Source organism: Syngnathus floridae, chromosome 13 (assembly GCF_059516105.1).
Source record: "Syngnathus floridae isolate MCC-2025c chromosome 13, RoL_Sflo_1.0, whole genome shotgun sequence".
Classification (NCBI taxonomy): domain Eukaryota; kingdom Metazoa; phylum Chordata; class Actinopteri; order Syngnathiformes; family Syngnathidae; genus Syngnathus; species Syngnathus floridae.
Genome location: NC_142425.1, coordinates 5,048,215 through 5,071,472, shown reverse-complemented (window position 1 = coordinate 5,071,472; position 23,258 = coordinate 5,048,215). Strand labels below are relative to the sequence as shown.

At 44.3% G+C, this 23,258-nt stretch overlaps 2 long non-coding RNA genes across 2 annotated transcripts in view; one reads left to right on the top strand and one right to left on the bottom strand.

Annotated features, from left to right (window-relative positions):
* LOC148388262 (uncharacterized) overlaps positions 1 to 518 on the bottom strand; it is a 30,504-nt gene extending 29,986 nt beyond the window's left edge. The window contains exon 1 of the long non-coding RNA XR_015861966.1: positions 482 to 518. This is a non-coding gene — a long non-coding RNA (uncharacterized LOC148388262). The remainder of the gene's footprint in view (positions 1 to 481) is intronic.
* LOC148388261 (uncharacterized) lies at positions 458 to 17,555 on the top strand. Its single transcript, XR_015861967.1, has 2 exons — positions 458 to 824; positions 17,161 to 17,555. It is a non-coding gene; the product is annotated as an uncharacterized LOC148388261 (long non-coding RNA).
* Positions 17,556 to 23,258: the final 5,703 nt, after the last annotated feature.

Below are 23,258 nucleotides of genomic sequence, written 5' to 3'. Positions count from 1 at the left end.
CCACAATGAATCAAATGCTGATGGGTCGCCTGTTGTTATAGATTAACTGTCAAAATGGACTTTAATAATGTCACAAAAAAGCCTAAGTGGCTCATTATTAATGCTCAGTGTTGCTAATGGCTAATAGGTGCTAGCAGGGGTCACTAACATGTTGCCCCTGCAGGCATCCAGTAGCCCAATATGACCACATTAAGCAGCAGTGTGATTACGGTTACACTCACTGCTGACCTAATTGTATTTTCATTTCCCAAATTTCCAAGTAAAATTCTCAAATTCAAATAATTATACAGAGTTTTAGTTAAGATTTGCAGCATTCACACACTATTTCCACAGAAATTGCGCTCTCTAGTTTTGGTATTTAACAAAAATATATATATAAAAAAATACTGGACACCATTCAGTGAGTTGAAAAGTTCTCACGGGCGAGGTTTTCTAGTTTTAGCTGTCGCCGGGCAAACGTTGCGGAAATGAGTGCACGCACCACATGTCGGGCTTGTGTGTGTAGCGGCAGGAGAAGTAGCGGGAGGAGGTCGAGACAACAAAGCTCTCAGCCGAGATTACTGCAAAGCACAAGCTTCACGTTGTTTGTCGGGGATCGCGGCCGGAAGGAGCCGGCGCGATGGCGTCGTGCCTTTTCCCAGGTGAAGCCATTAGGCGGCCGCCATCATCTCCGAAGGCTTTCGCTAAATCCACTGGCTCCCGTCCACGTTATTATCCTCCACGCTCCCGCTGGGGGTTCACGATTCCGCCTTTACCTCAGCGCAAACACAACAAAGACGCTGGAAACACACAAATCCCCTTGGGAATCGAGTGTGGATGTCGAGGTAGGAAATATGACAAAGACGGAAAGGAACTTAAAAGACGACCATGTCCGTTCCCTTGCATTTTGATATTTTTTGCATCGAAAGTTGGATACTTCCGCTTCGACTGATAGGAGGCATCACGACATACAGCGCAATTTGCATCCTTGAGATGTTTTGACATATTTATCGGAGTCCCCCTGTGGTAAATTCGCTTGATTTGGAAATGTGTTTTTTAAAAGATAGTGCTCTATAATACATGTCAAAATGAGAGCTCTCTTGAGTTTTGGGAAATTAGGGAAAACTTTGTTAACGCTCGCCCACATAATTGTAATCACTCGAGCGGCACTCTTTCACTTTGACCTTTTCTGATGGAAATGCGCGTGTTGCCTTTTTTTTTTTTTTTTTTTGCCTCTCCCTTCTGAGGCGCTGAGAGGACACTAACCTGCCATTATGGTTATAATAGTGGCAGATTTACTTTCATTAACTATCATTTCATACACCGCATTTTCTCCTTTGACATTTCTGTGAATACAAAGAGCAAGTCAAATGAAAACAAATACAAAAGTGTCTCAAATCTACCTAAAACTACACTATACATGGATTTAATATGAGTATTAGCGAATAATAACTCAATAGCCACTGTTAGTTGTCGGCAACTGAGCTAATAAGTGACTGTTAGCATTTTAGCTAACGTCCACCTACTGTAGCTTAGAGCCACGCCGACAGCCAATGAGCTATTGTAAATTAAAAGTGTCTAACAAGCTACGCTAATAGTACTGTTTCTAATGAGCTAACTGTAGGGCACCACCTTTTCTAAAATATAAAATAGTATATATTAGTAAAAAACATTACATTTTTTAAACAGTCATGTTTAGCTATCAATGGATGAAAATCTGCCACCAGCTCGGTTGTTGTTGTGTATGCTTGAAATTGTGTTATTATTTAAATGTCATCTCGATGGGGGGGGGCTTAGCTTTCAGGGGTGGAGGCACATGCTGCTATTGTTTGCTACAGGACAAAAAGGCCAAGCCACGTCGCTAATGTAAAAATAAAGATCACACTACAGCTAGCGTGGAAAGACAACCACATGCTGGCTGTATCGCTGACACTTTTCCATGTAGAACAATTGTCGCTATTAGCATATCTTTTATTAATTGTCCCCGGCACGCATATTGCCGTATCTTTTATTAATTGTCCTGACGAGCTCGCTAACTAGCACGTCAAGTGGCTTTGTTCTCACAGAGCGTGGCAGCTGAAGGAATCAGGTCAGATTAGCGCGTTGGCTATCGATAGCTGCAATCAATTCAATTAGTTTGTCATTTACGCTCTAATATATGCATGGATTTCTCTTTCAAAAATTTGCCTTTAATTTCCCCTCGCCGGCATAACCCCAGTCCTCCTCCTCCCGCCAGCGTCCAGATAATTAAAGGCCGCTTCCTGTCTCGACTATGTCTGAAGCGCTAACGCTAATTAGAAAGGGCAACAGTTGCACTGCGTCAATAGCGGATTAAGATTAATTAGGATAGGAAGTGACAGATGAGCGTCAATGACAGCATGGAGGTCAAAGCAGCAAAAAAATGTTGGTGTTGACAAATTAGCAGTATTAGCATCAAGACGTCAAGAACAGTACAAGTTGTTTTGTCTAATCATTTCTAGCGAGGTACTTGTAAATGTTCCAGATTGCACAGATTACTGTTGTCTCCAGGTCGCTTTAACTTCCTAATTGATTGTGCGAGTCATGACACCCCAGAAACAGTAAAAAGTTATTGATAATGAGACACGTGACTCGGCGAGCCAGACCCTTTGTCCTTTATGCACATGTGCTACCATGTATGACATACTGAAAAAAAGCACACCGAAATAAAAATAATAATTCATAAGAATATAGTGAAGGATTTTTAAAGAAGAATAGTTATGTAAAATGTCAAGTATTGTTACTATACAGCGGAAAAATTCTCTCTTTTAGAATGAATAGATTTTTTTCACATTTTATTATACGTTTGTTTGCTACGCGACTAGCTTGTTAGGACATTAGCTGTGACGCTCGTGACAAGCTCTGCGTTATTTATGAAAGCGGCGCATCCATCCATCAGAATACTTGTCGCCGTTGATCTAATATTCTATAGTTGACACTTAATGTGTTGCATTGCGACCCTCGGGAGGACGCTCTCTTGTGTCCGGCAGGGGCTGCACTGCTGGGGGGCATACTTAGCCCTCAAGCCCCCCAGAGGAGCACTGTTATTATTGTTAATAACAAGTGATAAATAGTGTACATGCAGTGCCAGCCCAGTGCAAAAACAACAAACATGCCACTCAGCCGGAAATCTGTCTGAAAAATTGATTATTGTGTTAGACACACAACAGAGAAACATGTGGTGGCAGAGGTGCTAGTTTTGTGAAATGAGTTTTGACTTTTTTATTTTTTTTATTTGTCAATCTGAATTAGCATATTTATATAATTTCCCATTTGAGGGGTTGAAATGCTCACAGAAAAAGTCAGGAACACGGACACTAAAATGTAGCAAAAATATCAGATGGGTAAAATCTGAAAGTAATATAATATAAAAGTCTAATACAGTATGCACAACTTCAACATACTCCAACTCTGTGATGTTTCACATTTATTTTAATATCTACGTATATAGCTAATCTTGCAAATCACACGGCAGTATATCATTGCCTGAAATTAACTGAATATTTGTTTAAAGTAACATTTTTCATTTTGAAAAGTGCTTTAGTTGTGCTTGAATATAAGTGCATAAGCTTGAATTTAGCCATCATGAGGTCGAATGATAGCAAAAATGAGGATAAAATTACCTGTCAAGACCAATATTTCCACTCGAGTCCACTTTTACCATGGAGAATAAATCCTATAATAAAGCAAGAATAAAGAATAAAAACGTGTCAAAGTGTTTCTGGGCCTTGGGCGAAAAACGTTCTGCTTTCCTTAACGGGCACAAAGACAAGACAGCGCATGCCTCCGGGGGGCGCTCTTGTTTATTATTCTATGGCTCATGTGACCTGGCTGAATGGACATTTTTCCAAATGCTTGGAATTGCCTCAAAGAAAAAAACGCGCCCTGAAGAAAGAAATGTGAACGGGATGTCCACTTTCTTCTCCCGCATTAGCCATTAGCTTTCAAGCTAAAGAGTGCTCACAATAGAAGTCGCTTGAAGACCCCGGGCCACACGGGGGGGGGGGGGGGGGGGGGGGGGTGCAGATGTGTCTGTGAGGAGGGGGGGGGTGTCATTTTGGAGCCACAATGGAGTGGTGTGTGCATCTAAACGCCCCCTTTTCCCCCTTTTCGGAGTCACTTTTGCCGATGTATTCCTTAGCACTTATTCCGTTCTTTTACGCCGGAATCTCATGGCTGACTTGGCCCATCAAATATTCACATCTAAGGTCGACGTTTTCTTATTGCCACTCAGATGCCGCTTTACGTAAAGCGGTCCAAAACTTGCAAGTAAAGAAAAAAAAAAAGAGATAAATTTGATCAAATTGAATTATTTACTCATGGATGTGAATGTAATAGTAGCCTTCACTTTAAGGTCAGTAAGACGTTTTCCTACTGCCAACCAGATTATTTACATGCAGCAAAGCAACAACTGTACATGTCTGTGGTTTCATGCAGCATCCACAACATTCACATACCAAAAAGAAAAGCTTATTATTTTGTTTAGAACTTTTTAAAATTATTTTTCAAGAAAAAATGTCGAACATTGTAGCTTGAACACAAGATGGAGCCAAAGCAATAATTTTACATTAGACATACTTTGGCCTAAGCACAAAAACAAGCTTCGCTAAAAAAATCCGCAAAATGTAAATTGGTGAATGCCAAACCACAAAGTTTACTGTATTCCCACATTTTTTCCCAATGGTCAACATTTTGTTAACTATTGTTACAAATAATCTCGTCGGCATTGTCACACTTATTCCATCGCAATTGAATCTCAGCATTTTACAGCCGAATGATGAAATATTGAGGTCGGCGGCGGCACCAAAGGGGAGTTCATGTCCAGCGTCCCGTCTCCGACATCCCGGCAGGAATGTCGTACAGGGGAAGAAGAAGAAAAAAAGCGGTAATAAAAATTTGATGACAATGAGCTGGGATATTGCTAGCATTCTCCCCGGCGTCACAATGAAATCTTAATCCGAGTTAATGGAAGAGATACGAAAGCCTTTCCCCGTTCCTCTGCATTATTTATCAATTATTGTCAGGAAAGTGATTCCGCTCTGAGATTTCAGAGGCAAGGAACGCTGGGAAAACATCTCTCGTCTTTTTGACCTCTAACGCTGGTGGATTTTACAGTAGAGCTAACATCGCAATCAGGTAAACTCGGCGGCAAATGGGGTCTGCGGTCAGGCGGGTAAAAAAAAAAAAAAAAAAAATCTAGCCGGAATCTTTGTCCTGAAGGTCGGCACTTTGCTAAAAGCTTGTTAATGTCTGGAAACATGCCATGATGTTTGGCAGCTTCCTTTTAAAAAGCCTCCTGTAAAGCCGCCACTTCTATTTTATTTCTTTTTTTAATCCACCAATTACACGTCTGCATGACCTCTTCTCATCTTAACTCGACGTGACAGGCTGCTCCTGCACAGCGGAACAGAAACGCTCTCCCACACTGCAGAACACGGCGCGCTAATGTAGCTACCTCATGTCCGGCGCGGGTGCGCGGCCGGTGAGGCCGTGTTCCTGCGCCGCGACATGGCAGCGAACAGATCCTGATTAGCATTAGCACATGTAGCTGGGGCCTCCCTCAAGACAGCCTCACGTCAGTCATCCCACGAATGACTCTTGCGCTCTGCTCAGTTAACACGTTAACACGCTACTTCATATTAACACACACAAGCGCTGTGATTATTAAATAATAGCAGACTACTTAGTAGGCACGGGGAGGCAGCGTTCTGGGCCCTCAGAGATACCGTACAATGTTTCCAAACATCACAAGTCACTTGTTCTACCATACACTGTTGATCTAAAAGTAAGTGTTAAACTAATATTGAAATTAGCAACTTTCTTAGCATCACTACAATTGCTTCTGTAGCCTAACAGAGCAAATTAAGTTCATGCACATTCTCACAGCCAACCATTTGTTCACTATTTGAATTAGCAGCTAACAGGCTTGCTAACATATTTCCAACTCAATAACAGCCAGATACTCATTGATTGTGTGATCTGCTCTTAGTGGTTAACTTTTTTTTTCTTGCTATGCATTCCCACAATATCAATTTTATTGTTAAATGTTGTTTGCTATTGCTCTTGAGCTCATGAATAACCTAAGAGCGCAGTGTTAGTTAGCTCTCAGTTGGGTGATTCCGCCAGACGCTAAACGCTAAAAGCCAAGCAGCAGCGGTCATGCTAAGAGGATGTGTTTTACTTTGGCGATGGGCACAAATGCGTTTTACTTTGGCGGGCGGGGTCTTCACTTATGAGGTGATAAAAGCATAAAAAGGAGGCATCAATGTTGGATGCCGAGTCGCCCGGGAGGATACGCCGCTAACGTAATTTAGGACGCCGAAGACGACAAGCGTTTTCGCTTTGGCGTGTCCGGCTTTCAACACCCGGGAAGTTGCGGGGAAAAAAGTAGCTTCGCAGGAGTGTCGTTAAGCCGCCGTGACTTAACGCAACTGGACGTGTTAGCGTTTGAACAAGCGGCACAATACATTATTTAGCCTCATGACAACATTGCTTCCGTGTAAGTTCGATAGCTAGGATGCTAACTGATGAACTAGCTCATTATTAGCTGAGTGCAGTACTCAGCGGGATCGTCCCTGAGTGACAATCCATCACTTATTGATGTCCCGCCTTGTTCTTAACTCACTTTAATTATGAGCGCTCCTTAATTAGAATCCGAAGGGGGTCGGAGCGGCTGGTTGGCGTCCGAAGGGAGGCGTTGTGTGTCGCTTAGATGTCGCACAACTTCATCAGCAAGTCGTCATCCATAATTCAGCCGCCCTTCGTGTAGTTTCTTGAGTTTAGTGGGAAGTTATGCGGAAAAAGGTCTGTAGAGGAAGTTGGATCGCCAGGCGTAAAAAAAAGGGCCTTTTTCTTTTCTGACGACCATGTGACCCCGCCCCCATCACCACCATCAACCCAAGTGGGAACGGGAGGGGGCGGGTACAATGGGAGCAATTTCTTGACCTTCTAACCACGGACGAGGTGATGCCGTTAATCTTCGTGAGGCTTCCTGTGTCAGGGGCGCCCCCCATGGGGGGCGGCCGCCAACCACCCCCGCAACACCATCTTGCACATGAAACGTCTGCATCGGCTCAAACGCGGAAAGTTCTCCTCGTCTTCTCCCTTGCCTCCTTTTTTGTACATTCCATCCATTTTTCACGATCGCCACTGCCTCAAAGCTAACTCCCTGATTGGGACCACATAAAGTAAACCACAGGTACCAACATTTAATTAAAACCCAATTGACATTTTTGAAAGCCATGTCAGGAAATGCCCTGGTGCAGATGCTGCAGAGCTGACTTACACTTGAAACCTGCAAAATGGGAAGTTCTCCAATAATTTACTCTTGCCTCTTTTTTTGTCTATTCCATCCATTTTTCAGGATATTTTTTTACGCCACTGTTTTCCCGCTCTACTGCTGAACATCAACCCCCCACTCCAACTATATGTGCGAAAGAACCTCTAATTGCATCCCTTCTGATATTTTGAACGTCCTGGCGTCAGGTGGTACTCTGCCGGGGACGGCCGCCAACCACCCTCGCTCAGCCAACTTGCACTTGTAATGTCTTCATTGAAGCCGCCGCCCCCCTCCCCCCACTTCACTACCCACCAGCTTGCACTTGAACCCCGCGAGATGTCTGTATCGACTCGTTCTCCTGTGCCTTCTTCATCTGTCCATTCCGTCCATTTTTCACTATTTTTTTCCCCCGCCGTTCTGCCGCGGCCGCCAAGCCGGGCCCCCGCGCGTCCATCTGTCATCCATCCGGCTCATCCCGCCTTGCTGTTGTTTTTCACCTGCTGTTGGCAGCCTTCAAGCCACAGAAGACATTCTTGTATCAATTACTCACACCTGACAACCTCGGGATAAAAATGTAGCAAACTTTTTTTTTTTTTTAATCACAGGGTTGGCAGCCGCCCCATCTGTACAGCTGGCGAGCTCTTTATTTACTAACACAACCTGGAACGTGCAACTGGCTTTATTAGCTTCGCTTGCTAAACTTGCTCTTGAGCAAAGGCTAATTTTAGCATTGATGCGCGTACTCATAAGTTGTTTGCACGCCTGGCTCCACCTGGGCTTGTTTTGGCGTCCTGTCAAAAAACAACAACAACAACATCCCCATGCATGTTTAATTAGGACGGGACACCGGAGCTCCTTTGAGAGGCACTGCCCCGCCCTCCTCCTCTTCCTCCTCACCACCCCATATTCATTCTTTCCATTAAACTTTTGACTTCTTTTGCCGTGCTGATTTAAACATCTGGACTTTTGTTGCCGCGGCGACACTCGCGAAATTATCGGCCACTGTAATGATGATGATGCAATAGTTTGAAACTGTTTGTTCATTTCCTTGTGGCGGCTCTCGTTTCCTTCGCTAGTTTGACCCATAAAAGCGGGCTTCTAATTAAGCAAAACTCCTGACTAAGTGGAGAAGGTGCAGGGAAAATCAGGAGGAAGTACCAGAAAGATGAGGCAAGTAGAAAAGGAGAAGAGAGGGAGAGGGAAGAAAAAGCAAAAGGATAGGGGAAGGAAGGAAGGAAGGAAGGAAGGAAGGAAGGAAGGAAGGAAGGAAGGAAGGAAGGAAGGAAGGAAGGAAGGAAGGAAGGAAGGAAGGAAGGAAGGATCGAGGAGCGTTAGGGGTAATGTGTTGTGTGGCTTAATTAGCATTAGAAGCTGTTAATGAACACGTGGTGATGACATCATCAATGCTTTGAATTTCGAGGCAGCGAAGAAACCTTTTTTTTTAGCGAGCAAGACGTTGCAATCAAAGACAGGCTAATTGCAGGTGCAACTTTCAAGTTGAGTAAATGAAAGCCTGTCGTGTTAGTACGTGTACACTTGCCATCCATTGCACACGACGACTTCAGAGCCCCCACAAATCATATCGCCAGTCATTTATACTCTTGGTTTTGGAGCTAATCTGGCGCTACTCCCTGCTGGGAACTAGCAGGAAATATTAAGGTTTCAAGTCTGGGTTTGAGTTTCCAGACAGGGTTTTGCATGAGGGTTCCAAAGCAGTTCCAAATTAAGATTTTGAGACAATATTTGGATTTTCCATGAGGGTTTGAAGCCATTATGTCCATAAAATGGAAACTCTAATGATATGCCCAACATTTCTGATGTTAATGAGATGCCTTCATTTGCATAACATCTCGTTCTGTTGAAATCAAGCTTTCTAACGATAGTTTTAAGACGAGATTTGAGTTTTCAAAACCATGATGTCAAGTTCAATCAAAAGTGTAACAATATAATCTTTTTTTTTTTATTAGCAGGTGGTGCTAATCAGGCTGGTAGCACGAGACGTGAATGCCTTCATTTGCATAACGTCTCATTGCAGTGACAGCGCCTGTTAGCGAGCCGGCATTAACGTCGTTTCGGCGCGATTGGAGATGAAAGCAACGCGTTCGCCTCTGCAAAGTTGAAATGGGACATGCTGGACATTTGACGCTGCCGTGCATCAAAAACGCTCGTCCCGCTCGGGCCACCCTTGGATCACATGACGCCTTGTCGCCTTATTATTCAATTTGAGAGCTGCCAGGTGGGACAAACGTGGCGACAAGCTCCTCTGGGAGCAGACGCCGCCGTGTTTTGTCGTCAATTTGCTCATGTAATGAAACGTTTTGACGTCTTTAATGTGTCGCTTACGGACAACGAATGAGTGCCGTTCACTTGAGACCGAGTCAATCAAATAAGAAGATGGGACGCTAATTTAGCTTTTAATTGGTGATGGTGAAGACTCGGATCAGGATTAGTGTTTCAGGTTTAGGTTTGGTTCACGGTTTGATGGTAGGTTTAGGGGTTTGGCATTGGGCAACTGTTATATGTATATAATGTTCAATATGAGCGTAAATGCTTGTTCCGTGCGCTCTGCGATTGGGTGCTGATCAGTTCAGGGTGCAGCCACCTCTTGCCCAAAGATAAAACATCCATGGAAGATCTCAACCACGACCCTAATGAGGATAAGTAGTATAGAAAATGGAAATCTCCTGAGTAGCTTGCGGGGGCTGCATGTTTGTTACCATATGGTCCCCCCCCCACTTGCTAACGAGGCAGCATCTTTTTTTTTTTTTTTTTGCTAACGCGATAAACGGGGCCCGGGCTTAGCACAGCAGCGAAAAGCGTGCTGGCTGTAAATGATTCATACAAGTGCGAATTTTGTCCGTCTTTGACGCCGTCACGCTGTAGGAAACAAATAGCAGTTTATGCTGAGGATGAAATATTCAAATGAGACGTGTAAAATAAATAAGTAGAAGAAGCCGTATACATATTTACACGAGACGGTTGCCATGTGTGATATCGGGAGAAACCAGAGTGAGGAGGGGGAAAAAAAAAGATGTACAATGAGGCAAAAAGTGCTCTGGGATATTTAGCGCCAATAATTTATGAGCAGGGATAAATCATTTATTTAGCGCCGGCTTCAAGTATTTATCCGGCGTTGGCCATTAGAGGAGGCCGGTTAAAGCCTCGCTCCAGATATTAGCATATATGCGTTCCTATTGCTCGACTTTTTACGATAGTACGTCTCTGCTTTTAAGGCTTCGGACCACCTCTCGGGCCTCTTGCCGTGCGCTCAACGTAGTTCAAATAAAATTGCAACGGCTTATTTGGAGCATTTAGTGTCAATATTTACTCATTTATTTTTGTATGTATTTCACCACCGCAGGCGAGCAGAATTGTTGATTCAAATCTGCAGGCTTAAATCGGATTAGTGATCGTTTGGAAAATTGAGCAATCAAGACCAATAACGATAGTGTTAAACTGCTATTTCAAGACTGACATTTATACACCAAATGCATGTTTCGTGACGTTTTGGGGGGGGGGCGATAATCCTATCATCTTACTTTGTCTCTGACAGATACGTATTTTGAAAACATCAATCCATTTATTTTGGAAAACAACAGAAGGTTCTCACCGCCGATTAGCCGGCAACATGCTGGCGGGCTGCGGCGGCATCGACGTCACGCGAGCACGTTTAAAACATTTAACCCACTTCTCTCCGCTGCCAAACGTCTCATTTTTTGAAGCCGATTCATAACTGCAGGCTGTGCTTTGTAGCCTTTTTAACGCACCGCCGTCACCCCACCCCGGCACTCCCGGCACTCCCGGCACTCCCGGCACTCTCGTTAGCGTTACGCTAGGTGTTAGCGCTACGGTGCAGAAGCAGGCAGAAGCCGAAATAATAAATCCTGCAGGTAGCCCGTGGCTATCTTTCACATTAATCGTCTGCCTGCCACGTCTTATGTGCACTTTTGAAACATTAACAAGACCTTTGAGAACGGGCCGGAGAGCGAGAGGGGTTGGAGGGTGCGGGGTGGAAGCGGGCCTGCGGGGCGCTCGCGAGCTCAGGACGCGGCTCAGTGCGCTTTAATGTTTTATTGAAGAGAAACAAATTATTTTGGCCTTCGCTGTTTGGCTTCAAAAAGAGAAAGTGGAGAGACACGCCATCTTGAAACGTTAGCGGTGCTCAAAGCCAAACTGCGTACGAATCTGTAATCACTACATAGCGTGTTGAATCGCCATCTTGGAAAAACACAACAAACTACAACTTGGTCTTTGCAGCTACGAAAGATAAATCATGTTAGAAGCTGAGGTGAACAAGCGACAAGAAGTAAGCAGTGTAATGATGCCGAGAGTCTTGCACAAGGTCATAAATTTGTGATTTGATGTGCCTTTAATTGGCGTGGCCTAGAGAGTGACATTGGGAGCCTTGAATAAGTCATGTATGCGGGTGTGAGCCTCTCCTCCATGCTCCTTGCGAGGGTTTTCGTTGTGTATTTGTGTTTGCACTGCCAAAATGGCAGATTTTTGCACTTTATTGTGCGTCCACTAGACCAGTGTTTGCCAACCACTGTGCCGCAGGTGATTTCAGCTGTCCCATGGGAAATTGTCCAATATTAATTACGGAGCGCATTGTACCGTAATTTTCGGACTATAAGTCGCTCCGGAGTATAAGTCGGACCAGCCATAAAATGCACAATACAGTGAAAAAAAAACATATACATATAAGTCGTACCGGAGTATAAGTCGCACTTTTGGGGCAAATGTATTTGTCAAAATCCAACACCAAGAACAGACATGAACCAGCAACAACAGGCTAAACGATACGGTATGCTAATGTGACATATAGACAAACGAGGAGCTGAGAACAGGCCTGAGTAACATTTAGAGTTGTGTCACTCCAAATTATTAAATCCATCGATCGTCCTTTATGTAAACAATGCCGCTTATGCGCCGCATATGCGCCGCTGACGTTGGACTCGTAAGTTGCATTTCTAATTATTCCACAGACCCATATAACAATATATAAAGTATATTTCAAATAACTATCATATAACAACAATATTATCAAACCATCTGTGTCACTCCTAATCATTAAATCCATTGATCAAATTCCCCGTCCTTTATGTCAACAACGCCGTGCGCGTGCCGCACAGATCTAGTATATAACTATATTGTAGCGTTAACAAAGTACCAGGAAAGACATGGGTTTGGTAAACAGCTCTTTATTTAACAAAACAAGAGTTCAACGAGCCAACAACTACTGAACTGTAACGATAAAAACATATACAAGTTGCTACACGAAATAAAATATATCAAATAACTATAACATAAATGCGTTTTTTAAACCTTGTGTCACTCCAAATCATTAAATCCTTCAAACGTGGGGCCCTTCGTCATCTTCGTCATTCCGTGATAGAATCTTTTGTCCTTATGTAAACAACCGCCGCGCTGCTGACGTCACTTGCAGGTCAAATGACAGTAATCCCTTGCTACATCGCGGTTCGTTTATCGCGGTTTCACTACATTGCGGATTTTTGAATTTTGAAAGTTTGCGAAAAAATTTACATATAAGTCGCTCCTGAGTATAAGTCGCCCCCCCACCCAAACACTTGCTAATCGCGCATGCGTGGATAATCGAAGGATCTTGAGATTTCATGTTGGGTCGGTCTGAATGAGCTGCATCAGCACATATTAATTTGCTCCTGTGTGCTTTTGATAACAGTGATGCTCTGACGGCCGTGATGTGTTTGCGGACTGACGGAAATCCCAGCATGTAGTTCAACCGGAGAACTTGGATTGTTCATTTACACCAACACAAAATACACAATGACACCTTGACTGTGATCACCAGTCAGCTGCTGCCAGAACAGTAGTGTCTTTAAACGTGACTTTGCTCTGATTGTCACAATATTTATAGAGCTAGTCGAAAACAGCAAACAAAGTCATGTTGATTCTTTTGCATTTTAATCCCAATGACTTTCAATAGTTTAATCCTTACACTGTCAAAATACTTTTTTTTTTAAAAAACTCACTTTTATTAGAAAAAAACAAATACAATTTTAAAACAAATCAGTATACAGTGATCCCTCGCTACTTCACGTTTCTTATATCGCGGCTTCACTACATCGCAGATTTTTTTCCCAAATTAAAAAAACCTTTAAAAGTCAAAATAAAACTTTGAAATTGAGTCTAACCTTTAGGACAATGCTTTATTGCACCAAATGTTCATTGACATTCCTATGGAAATCCGTTTTCGCATGTTAGCACGATCGCGAATAAGCATCTTTCCGCTAATTCGTTAGTACAGTACTTCTTGTTGGTGGCCGTACTTCACGGATTTCACTTATCGCGGGTGGTTTTTGGAACCAATTATCCGTGAAAAACGAGGGATTACTGTATTCCAGGGGTGGGCAATTCCGGTCCTCGAGGGCCGGTGTCCTGCATGTTTTCTATGTCACCCAGTCGCAACACACCTGATTCAAATGGTCAGATAATTAGCAAGGTCTGCAGAAGGTGGATAACAATCCTGATCATTTGAATCAGGTGTGTTGCACTAGGGAGACCTATAAAACATGCAGGACACCGGTGCCCTCGAGGACCGGAATTGCCCACCCCTGCTTCATTTATTTTTATTCAATTATCCCACTCTCTCTCCATATATATATATATATATATATTCACTTATGGGAATATAACTTTATATAGCACGTTCACATCTTTCGTGGTAATATAGATAATTTTAATATAGAAGTTGGTGTAAGACCTAACAGATTTTTGTTGGTAATGTGACTCGAGATTTTTTTCTAAGGAAAAGAAAGGTGTGCTGTGGATGACAAAAGGTTGGGAAACACTGCACTAGACATCCATCCATCCATTTTCTGAACCGCTTAGTCCCCACGGGGGTCGCGGGCGTGCTGGAGCCTATCCCAGCCGTCATCGGGCAGTAGGCGGGGGACACCCTGAACCGGTTGCCAGCCAGCAGGGCACACAGAGACAAACAACCATTGGCACTCGCACTCACACCTAGGGACAATTTGGAGTCTCCAATTGGCCTACCAAGCATGTTTTTGGGATGTGGGAGGAAACCTGAGTGCCCGGAGAAAACCCACGCGGGCTCGGGGAGAACATGCAAACTCCGCACGGGGAGGGCCGGAGGTGGGATCGAACCCGCACCCTCCTAACTGTGAGGCGGACGTGCTACCCAGTGTGACACCGAGCCGCCCTGCACTAGACATGTCTACAAAATGTCATGCTTATAAATGAAACTTTCATTTTCAAACTTGAATTCTCCAAACTTGCTGGGTGCCAATATAGTTTTCCCTTTGCCGAGTTCTCAACTTCAAAATAACCTTGGCTAATGAACCACACGCTACTTCGCCAAGTCTCAAAGTATTCTTCCGATGTGACCAGAGGTAGCAGCCTGTTCCTGGCGCCTTCATCAATTAAGCAAGCATCTTACACAGACGTCCTGTTCAGTGATCCCTCTCATGTGACGCAGCCAGCAGATGCTAACGACGCTAAATCACTTGTAAGACGCAAATGCTGATGAAGGTGCGCTAACATGAAGCGACACCAAAGCCAAATGGCGTGTTAGCTAGCTCGGGTAGCGCCCGCTCCGTCGACGTCCTCCCGAGTACACTCCACAATTTATGCATGATTAGCGGCAATAATGCTAGTTCCATTCATGTAACAAGTCCTAGTGCCTTCGGTTGTTGCCTAATGTGCAAACGACACATTAGTGAGACGTGCCAGCGATTCCTTCAGGACACAAAGCTAATCGCTAACGGAGCGTGATTGGTTGCACCCAATTAACTGTGGACGCAACGAATCTTGAGAACGCTGCTGTTTGTCTAACACAACATGATAATAACAACAATGACAGGCCGCTCCATCCTACTCAGCCACGTTTCACCCGCCCATGTTAACAAGCGGATGGGACCTTTGGTAGCTCCGGACGCTTGACACTATTGATTTGGTCGCGGCGACTGGTCAAGGGAGCCGTAATAAAGGGGCCGAGCGACTCATCGATTCTGACTCCCGCTAGAGACGTCAGGCTGACAAATCCTTGCCAAGCCTCCTCGGGGGTCAATCAACTCGTTCGCGCTGTTTGTCTTTCCCCCAGCTGTGAGAGGATTTACATACTAATGTACCAGAGTCTATATGGTTTATATGGCTCTCACATAGCCTACATATTCAGGTGCATGTTTCTCGAGGAAAGACGTCCGTAGCTGCTCTATTGCCATCTCCTGCTTGAATCGGTGTTGGCCGAGACATCGACATCACGCCGTTGTCATCATCGTCATTGCAAAGGATGCTTATTATTTATTTTTATTCTGCGGCACAAAGCAGAGATGAAAGCGAGTGCTTGTCACATTTAAAAAATGTCTCGTGACTGAAGCCGCCATTTGCTTTGTCGTCTTTTCGGCAGACGGAAACGTGTCAATAGCAGCGGCGTGTACGGGATAAACTGTCACCATTTCTTCCCACCGCTCGGGGAGGATGACTTGTCACGTCGCGTTAGCACAAACACGCAAAACTTATGCCACTTTTTCTTTTTTGTGTGCATGAGCGTGCATGTGGCTTTTGCTTTTTGCTCCTTTTTTTCTATCGGAGACGATTTATCTCACAAACGTCTCAAACGAGCAAAATGGAGCGTGACGTGTAGCAAATTGTGTCGGAAAATGTTAGCGTCACGATCGTTTTCCTTCTTAAATGTGATTCAAAAAAACTATGCGCAATGCCCGGGTGGCTACAGATTTTTGTTTAATCTGACATTTTTGTTCAATGAATGATTCTATACAATTTTAGAAACAATACATGTATCACTTTTGACGTTGCTACAGTTTCAAGATTCCAACCATTGCTACTGTGCTACTGTAAGCGTTAAAATGCTGAAAAGATAATCTAATACTGTTGTTAGCTAAAATGCTAACAATGCTATTGCTGTGAGGCCTAATTACGACCGATCAATGACTTCTTTCTTAAGTTGAAGACGGGAAACGAGGGGCCAATCATTCTCATGCACATAATGATAAAGAGGAAATGGAGGTAAATATGAGATAATAATAATATATATCTCAAAGTGAGATAAATATCAACGAGTGAGTGATATTTAATTGGCATTTACGTGTCGCGGAGTTGGCGGGCCTTCCAAAAATTATAGCACAACTCTTTGATGTGCCGCATGATTTCTGAGGAGCGCAAATTTGAATATTTAAAAGTTGGTGTGTGCAGCAGCTTTTTTGATGTGCCAGATGATTAGCGAGCGGGTTTGTTCGGGAAACTCACGCTAAATGGACGTGGGAGAGGCAACCTAGTGTAATCGCGAGGAGGCGTCGCGGCTAAATTGCACTTTTTTTTTAAAGCCGCTTCGTAAACAGTTGATTCGAAATTCTCATTTCTTTCCGCCGCTTTTATGTCTTAATGAGACGCGACGACAGATGCTTCAAAGGCACGTCGGCGGGAGAGCGATGTGCAACGAGAAAGGAAGGGGCGGGAGAGAGGGCGGTGACGCTCCTGCGCTTGATCACAATCGCTTCTTTGTCGCCAGAAAAGAAAAGAAAAAGCGGCAAGACGCAGACATTTTGTGATGGCGACTATCATTCCTGCTGTTCACGCACGACCCCGTTTTGGCAATGATGAGATGACGTTTTTAACACGACTGCGTTTATTTGAGAAGCAGTCGTGCTATGCTACGCTATGCTGCAACAAAACCAGCAATGTCTTGAGATGCCAAAGTATGAGTCGTAAAAAAGTAAAAAAATGGTGGGGAGTGATTGACAGGCGGGCCTAGCGAAGCGAAACATAAGCGTCTTAGCGTCTTATCCGCCGTTAACGTCCAAATTGTCCAGCTGAGGTACTCTCAGACCAAACTGATCAATTATTTTTTTCCTTTGTTTTTTTAGGGCCCATGTGACGGAAGCCCCCAAAGAGGCTCGCTATTGACATTTGAGGCTCGCGGCGGAGGATCGATGGCGACCGCTCAAGACGTCTGACTGAGCACCAGACGTCAACGTTGTTGCTCGATTGATTGATTGATTGGTTGATTGGTGCTGCGTAAATACACTCTCTGGCCACATTATTAACACTCGACAATGACGGCCAATACCAAAACACCGTTGACTCTGTTACAGTGCATGTTTTTTGTCTTTATTTTTTCTGCAGCTCGTTTAGGCAGCAAATGAGTCTTAATTAAAGGCTGCCTGGGTGGCCGCCCGGGCAGAGCGTGACGTGTCTGGCGCGCCATTAACATGTGGCACTAATCAGAGTGGCTCTTTGTTAAATAAAGCATGAAAAAAGCTTTTGCCGTCACCGCCGTGATTCATCAACACGTCGCCCATTTCGCTCCTAAAACTCTTGGACTTTAAATAATCTAGCGGTGTTGCTAACGTTAGCACCGCCGCTAGATTATTTAAAGTCAGAGTTTTACCTCTTAAGGGGAAAATAAAAGCTCCACTGATGGATTTTGAAAGAGATGAGAGCTGCCAGGAAGTATCAGCACATGCTCCACGTCTCCACTGTCAGCAAGACTCAGATATGCACCACTTAGCGCTGTCTTTTGGTATATACTGGAATAACAACTCTTCGCGTGTTAGCATTTTGATCCAGTTTTATCTTAAACACAGGGGATATTAGCATTTCCCAAGTCCTATGTGAAAGAGTAAAGACTAAAAAGAAGGATGTAAGAAGAATTGAGGATTTGCCTAGATATATTTTCAACTGTTGAAATCTGCAATGTAGCTTGATGTAGAATCTTTGTCAATCTGATTTAGCATTTTTGGTAATTAGGTTGTTATCCTGCTACATACTAGCTTCCCAATTGTTAGCATTTTTTAATTAGCAAGCTAGCTGTTAATGTGGTAAGAATCTGCTATAGAATTAGTCTGCTGCTTTTTTTTTTTAACCAGCTCACCGTGTGAATACAAATATTGATTGATTGGACAGCTGCCTCTTTTTTTCCTGGCTTGCAATGGTGGTTATTTCTTCGCTCATAAGAAGTGGCAGGTGGTCCATATATAAGGTGGTCCATATTTCACCTTATCAGAAGGACAACGGCGGGACTGAAAAAGTGACATACCCACAGGTGGCAGCTTTTCACATGTGCCAATAAATGGCGATGAAAGGCGTCCCGGCTTGTTTGGTGGCGGTTGAGCAACACCCGGGCCAACAAGGTGCGATCGTACACACAATTAGCTCCCTGGCGCCCCCTCCACAAGAAAAAAACAAAAAATGGACCCGGGGCCTCTTCGCCAAGCCGAGGCGCATCTAAACACTGCCTCTTACCGGGAAGTGTGAGGTAGCCGCGTCACGCCTGTTTTGACACTTCTGACACACAATTACTGAGCAGCGAGTCCACACAAGCTCGCCTCCAGGAGGACATTGAATCCTAGCATGTTAGCAGCCGAGAAAAAGCCTCCTTTGTGAAAATAAAAATCAGATTAACTAAAACGTCACATGAAAAATGAATATCTCCTGACATCCTGACAAGTGGTAGTCGTAATACTTGTAATAGAAGGTGCAGATTTAGTAATTTTGTTGTACTTAAAGTTGTACTCGTATATTAGAAATGCTTACCGAGAGAAGTACTCTAGTATTAGTAGTAATTGTGTATAGTTAAAGTAGTAATACAGCTCACAGAAGTACAAGCAAGTGTCTTGAAGTAGTAGAGGCCTTGTATTAGCAGTATAGAAGTATAAGCACGAGTTGTTGCTGTCTAGTAATTGTAGTGGTGGTCATCGTAGTAGTAGTAGTAGTAGTAGTAGTAGTAGTAGTAGTAGTAGTAGTAGTATAGGAGTAGTAGCAGCATGGAGTACTAGTGCAGCAGGAGGAGTAGTCATGAAGTACCAGTGCAGTAGTAGCAATAGTAGTAATAGTAGTAGTAGTTGCAGTTATAATGGAGGCATAGTGGAAACCAGCTTGACCGAGTAAAGCATTACATCGTCGCAAATGGATAGGCAAGCACACACTTGTACACAGGCATAAACACACACGCACGTGCACACACACACGCACGCACGCACGCACACACACACACACACACACACACACACACACACACACACTCACGTCTTCAATGGGGGGGCCATCTTGTGTGTGTGTGCGCGCGTGTGTGTGTGTGCGCGTGTGTGCGTGTGTGCGTGCGTGCGTGTGTGTGTGTGTATACGTTTGAGTGTGAAGGGATTCGCTGACAGTAAGGAAGCCAGGATTGAGGAAGTAACTCTCGGTGTGAGGGAGTCGAAAAGTGTGCAGCCAAGTCCTCATTAGCCCCTCTGCACACTTGACAAACACACACACACACACACACATTACGTGTTTACTAACGTTACGACACGTCTGTCACCTGACGTTTGTCACGGCGCTCCAGGTCTCCTGTGTCACTTTTCGAAAGCATTCCGATGGCGGCAGGCAAGGTGGAGCTTAATTACCCACTTCTCGCCACCACAAACCCTCGGACGCCCCCCAACATTCTTCCCCATCGTCGCCTATCCGTAAACAAACAAGCAAACACACACACAATGCTGGACTGTTGAGATGTTATTTCCTACAATTCAAACTTTCTTGCGCTCGGGGTTGAAAGTTGAGCTGGTGATGTCACAATGATGTCAAGTCATCGCCAAGAAAATCAAAACATTTACTGTTGTTTTTCCCTTTTCAATTTTTTTCAAAATCTCTACTTCTCTGCGATATTTGCGGTATGATGGTCGTGGAAGAATAGTTACGGAAATTGCCCACTGTCCTCGTGTTAATACTGGCAGTAGCAGCATATTGGTAGTTGGAATGGTAGAGTAGTAATCAAAGTCGTATGAGTAGTGTCGTACCAGCAGCGATGTTGTGTAAGGTACTAAGATGGTTTCTCGAGTCGGTGAAAACATCGCAAGGGGCTCAAGTGTCCGCGGCCTGGCCTGGTGCGCGTCCTCAAAGAAGAAGAAGATGATGGAGGACGGAGGGTGCCGGTGGCTTTGAGGCCGAGAGTGGCCTTGCCCATCGTCTTGTTCTGGTCCTTCCGTGTGATCCTCTTGATTTTAATGAGGCCACACGGACCAGACCCCCTGTGATGCAGCGGGGCGCGGGGACGGGGGCGAGGGAGGTTCAACAGCCGTGACCTCGTCCTACCCTGCCGACTAACAACCCCCTACCTCTCATAGCACGTGCTGCATCACCATCCTCATCTTCCTCCTCCTCATCGCCCTCATCTTCCTCCTCCTCATCGGGCCTCTGGGGCCTGGCGGGCCCTCTGCCTGCTTCTAATGTTTTATTAAGCAGCTTGACTGCTTCACACACTTCTGAGGAGATGCAGTAGGCTGTCAATCACGCCGCCGGCTAAAGTGGACCGCCACTCCCCACCCCCTCGCCAACCGCCCGCCCCTACGATGGCGCCTGCCGAGCGGCGGATGGACAGCCATGTTTGCGACGCAGGAGTAGGAGCGGTCATTTTGAGTGTTGATGCTCTGGTGATCGTAGTACGTGCACAAGAGAAGGCGGCCGAGCTCGGGATCGTTTGGGGCCGTGACATTTGAGGGGCGCTCTGAACAGCGACCGGCTAGCGGCTCTCGTGTCTCAGCAGACGTCTTCTCAACACGCCTTTTCCATCTGTGACCCGACTCAAGTGCACTAAGTGGGCATGAAAGAGCGCGGCGCTCCCCCGAGCGTCACCGGAGTAAACACGTCAATGCGGCAACAGCTCACCTTTACCACACGCCCGGACATACTTCAGTTTCAACACAAACACTTTTTGTCAATTCTAGTTGTTGATTGGCATGATGGAATTTACTTGACATAATTATCTTTCCTGAATATAAAAATTGTATTTATACATTATAAATATATTGCAACATCTACTCTTTTTTTTGCTCCATTTTTGTTGAATCATTATTGTTCCCGTTGGGCTTCCGTAGTAGTCAAACTTTGCCTAAAGGCCGCATTTACATGCAAGAAAGACCCTTTGGATTAAAAATAAACGTTCGCTAACAAGAGGCGGATATAAAAAAAACAAACAAATATTTTCCGTCAAAAGAGGTTGATAACGTCCCGCAGCTCTGATTTGACATCCTGTCGCATGAATGATTGAAGGCGCGGCGTATAAATATTACAAGCAAGACCTCGACTCTCCATCATTGGCTGAAATGATCATGAAAGATTCAGAGCCTTTTAGAAAATTTACACACTCGTCTTTGAGGCTGTCAGCTCCTGCAAGCTTAAATAATAGCGGAAAGATGTTTACGGGGACGCGCTTCATTTATTTATTTGCAGTCTCCCCAGCGAACGAGCGCCAGTTAAGGTGACTTGGAGACGGGTGAAAGGGGGAAAGAAAAAAAAAAAATCAAAGTCGGACACTCGGTCGGCAAGATGCGCAAGGTCAATCAATGGCGGGAGCGGAGAGCCTAATGGATTGTGAAGAAAAAAAAAAGGTTATGAATTTTTAATCCTTCTTCATGCCAGACCTCCATTAATCAATGAGGATTTATTGGAGACAATCAATTATGCAAACTTAAAAACATTTAATGACACATAATGAAGACGTCCCTTGGGTGGAACGGGGTGGGGCTTTTAGAAGTGGGGGACAATTGTATTGTTGTGGCCCGAGTGTGGAGTAGAACACATACACAGACCAAACGACGTCAACCACACCAGATTCAATCATTATTTATTTATTTTTTTAATCAGTTATTGTAGGGTATTTTGGGAGGAATTAATCAAATAACCTCTAAATATAATGGCATCATTTAATATATTTTGCTATAAATATTTGGGTTAATTTTTTATTTTATTTTTTTCTTGGAAAAGCTTTCTTCCCTCATTTTTTATAACTCAATTGTCATTTTTGTTTTACCCTTTTTCCTCTGATGCTTTTTTGTTTGTTGCTTAGCATGGATGTAACTTTTAAAAAATGTATTTGGACTTATATTTTTATTCTTTTCATTTCATTTAATCATTTTCATCAAAATTTTCAAAACTTTTTTATGCACAATTGTGAGTAAATAGCTAGCTAGCTATGTTTCCTATTTTTGTTGATCACGAGCAGAGATCAATCTTGCTAAATCTCATTTGAAAGAGTTTTCAATCGGAGGTCCTCCTTCCCCGCTTAAGTTAGTCAACATGCTTGCGTGGTCACCAAGGCTGAAATGTGATGTTAAATGGAGTTGAAGATATAATGGCGAGCTCATGGCACACAGCGGATGCCCTCGGGCCACCCCACTGCCGGCCCCCTCGGGGTGGCAATCTAAAAAAAAACAAATCACGGCGCTCTAAACAAGCCGCAGATCGGTTCCCTCGCCGTCTCCGCGTGCTTTTACGCCGTCTGCTGCCCTTTGCCCATTCATGTTTAATGCATCGCCATGGTGATGCAAAACGCCAACTCGGCGGAAGCCTTTAAACTGGACATTCCTTACCACCGTGTGAGGGAATGAGCCAATTCTACTTGATTGGTCGGAAAATTATTCTTCACGACCAGTGATGTGCTTTTGTTCATCTGGCTATTACGACGACGTCTTTAATAATTTAAAATTGACTAACAAGTTCATCCACCTGTTGTCATTCTCACAACAGAATAACGACAGTGTTCTGTATTACGCACAAAGATTTTCTCACTTATTTGCGGATGTTTGGCTCGGGTCGTTTGGTGTTTACATCTCGACGGGAACATTCATTTTTCATCAGATCCCGATCAATCCCGATAGGGAATTCTCCAGATGTTTGGGTGTGCCACCCCGGGAGGGCTGGGGGGTATCTACATCTGTCCCGCCTGCCATCATCCAGGGGGAGCGCGTCTTCCTCCTCATCAACATCATCTTCCTCGGGGTGACTTCCTGCTCTGGAACGTGCAAAGTGCTCTCCAACTTATGAGTGACACCCCCCTCCCCTCCCCCTCCCGCATCCATCCATAATGGCAGAAGGTGGCCTTGAAGGAGGTAAAGAGGCACTTAGCCAGCCGTCACTAGGCTTTAGCGGTGATTGCTTTGCCCCATTTCCTCTCCATTTTCCCAAATGTTGCTCAAGTCGGATA